This window comes from Hevea brasiliensis, chromosome 7, assembly GCF_030052815.1.
Source record: "Hevea brasiliensis isolate MT/VB/25A 57/8 chromosome 7, ASM3005281v1, whole genome shotgun sequence".
NCBI classification, from domain to species: domain Eukaryota; kingdom Viridiplantae; phylum Streptophyta; class Magnoliopsida; order Malpighiales; family Euphorbiaceae; genus Hevea; species Hevea brasiliensis.
The window spans coordinates 78,934,980-78,937,844 of record NC_079499.1 but is presented as its reverse complement, the minus strand read 5'-3'; the positions used below and the strand labels follow the sequence as shown (position 1 = coordinate 78,937,844).

At 35.9% G+C, this 2,865-nt stretch overlaps 1 non-coding gene across 1 annotated transcript; it reads left to right on the top strand.

The window, feature by feature from the left end:
• Positions 1 to 427: 427 nt before the first annotated feature.
• Positions 428 to 534, top strand: LOC131181758 (small nucleolar RNA R71). The gene has a single exon (XR_009150237.1). It is a non-coding gene; the product is annotated as a small nucleolar RNA R71 (small nucleolar RNA).
• Positions 535 to 2,865: the final 2,331 nt, after the last annotated feature.

Sequence of the window (2,865 nt, the reverse complement as noted above, 5' to 3'; positions counted from 1 at the left end):
TGCCATCCTAGATTATAAGTATTGGAAAAGGGATCATACCTGTGTTGTGGCTGTCCATAATTTCCTACTGTATTAACATGTTGCATTGATTCATCCTCTTGTAATGCAGGACACATGTCAGTAGCATGACCGGAACCCGAACAAATCCCACATACCTTAACAGTTTGCATTTTCCCTACAGCCAATTGCCTCACTAAAGAAGTTAAATTAGAAATTTGTTTCTCAAGGTTAGATGTACTTTCCTCATTAACCTTGTTAGGCGCATCTCATTCCAAACTGCTGAGAGTTTGCTGCCATGTTAGCAATCAACCTCCTTGCTTCATCTGGTCTCTTGTCAACCAAAGCTCCTCCACTGGCAGCATCTATCATACTGCGATCCATTGGTAGAAGTCCCTCATAGAAATACTGAATCAAAAGTTGCTCACTTATTTAATGATGGGGATAGCTTGCACACAGCTTCTTAAATCTCTCCCAATACTCTTACAAGCTCTCTCCATTGTACTGTCGGATGCCACAAATTTCTTTTCTTATATTAGCAGCACAGGAAGTAGGAAAATACTTGTCCAAAAATATCTGCTTCATCCCATTCCATGAGTTGACAGATCCAGAAGAAAGGTAATACAACCAATCCTTAGCTGTGCCCTCCAGTGAGAAAGGGAAAGCCCAAAACTTGATTTGATCCTCTGAAACTCCTTGAGATTTCATGTTGGAACACACAACATGAAATTCCTTTAGATGCTTATGTGGATCCTCACCTGCAAGGCCATGAAACTTAGGCAACAAATGGATTAGTCCATATTTCAATTCAAAAGAAACATTTAAAACAGGGTATTGGATACACAAAGGCTATTGGTTTAGATTAGGAGCAGCCAACTCTTTCAAAGTCCTAGTAGCAGCCATGGTCTCATTTTCGAAACTTGACACTGAATCCAAATCCGAACTTAGCTCCTTTGGAGATTGGACTCCTTCATATGTACTTGGAATCTGCCTAGCTTGCTTAGCCAATTTTCTCAACCGTTTAGCTGTTTTTTCTACTTCTGGGTCAAAGATCAACTCACCAGATTGAGAAATTCTTGTCATGAACAAAAAGAAATCAAAGTAAAAACAGAAAAATGCCTCAAAACCCTAGAAAACAATCGAATTTGGCTTTATAAAGGTGGGGCCAAGGAATCCTATGGATTGATTTATCTTGATCAGAGCGTCGTTTCCTTCAAAATACGTATGGGCTGCCCTCCAAATTCAATCAAAATTCTTAATGAACAGTAACACCATAATTTTTTTTTCAAAAACCTATAAATAGCAACACTTCTCAAACAAAATTAATAACAAAATATCCGAACACCAAAAACACGAATTCCAATAAATTTCAGTCCCCGGCAACGGTGCTAAAATTCTTGATGGGTGTCAAATCCACCAGAAATTAAATTAAATAAAATCACCAAGTATGAAATATTTTATGCAGTAAGTGGTGAATCCAGGTCAAACCCTAGAGACTGAATTATTGAATTTCATGCACTTGTGTATTGGAAAAGAAACAAAGGTTGGGGGGGTTAATTCACAATCCAAAGAAGAAATAAAAAAATCAGAAATTAAGAACTAAAATTAAATATGAAACTCTCGAATTAAACAAACTTCAGTCCAAGGTAATTCTCATTCCAATGCATTGATTTGATCATGGACAAAAGAAATACAATTATATCTTATTGAATACGGAACGTAGATTTACCAAACAGCAAGGTAAACCTCTGACTTCTCTATACTCATCAATTCAAGCCCAGCACTCTTATTGGCTCTAATTATTAACTGAGTTGGTATTAAGCAATCCTCATCAAATTAATAACTACTTTAAGAAAAAGAAGTAGTTAAGTTGAACAACAATTTATGAAGCATAAATCATTTAATCCACCCTATTGTTTTCTTAAGTTATTATCGAAAACTTATATCATAATCAATAAAACCTAATTGGTACTCATTTTCACTCTCACACAATAATTATGGATTATGAAGATGAACTAGCAATTGATTGAATCAAACAATTAACTAATAGGCCTTTTTAGCAAATCATTCAACAGATCAAAAATAATTAGATAAAAAAAAGTAGATATTCAAAAAGACATAAATTAAATTAAGAACTTGATCTCACATATCATACATAAGAACTTGAATCCCTTGAGCTGAATTAAACACTTAGCCACTCTTGTTCATGTCTTATAGAAAAATAAAGAAAAATAAAGAAGAAATCTAAAAAGAGAATGGAGAATGAAAGCCTTCAAATGGAGAATGAAGGTCTGAATTGGGATGCTCTTAGCAGCTGCCCAAAGACGTATTTATACTAGAAAAACCTAATCCGAAAGACAAGAACCAAACTAAACTAGAAAAGGTTTTGAAATTCAATATGAAGATTTTCCGCCTATATTCACATTTCTAGAATAGAGGCAGATTTTTAGTAGTTTTCTTTCTGAATCTGTCTCTACCCTCTATAGGAAAGTTGTAGCCCTATTTCTTACCTTTCCAATGAGCACTCATGGACCCAAATCTAAGGTCTACAGCCCAAGTTATGGCCTAGAAACCGAGACTAGTTCAGTCAGATAGTCCAGCCCATTGTGACGACTTCATTGCCATTTTTAACAATCAAAATGGCCTCATCTCATGCCCAGCCCTTCATAGAAGTTGTAGAGGTGGCTCTTAAGGTTCAATTGGGCTTGGCCATGCTTCATTTAGACATCTGAAACTTCAGTTATAAAATAAATACTGAAACTGGCCATGACCTATCGAGTCTAGGCTTTTACAATAGATCCATAGCTCATTTTGTGAACCTTGGAGACTGAATTGGGCTTTGGTCCCTGTTCATCATTTGAAGTGTTC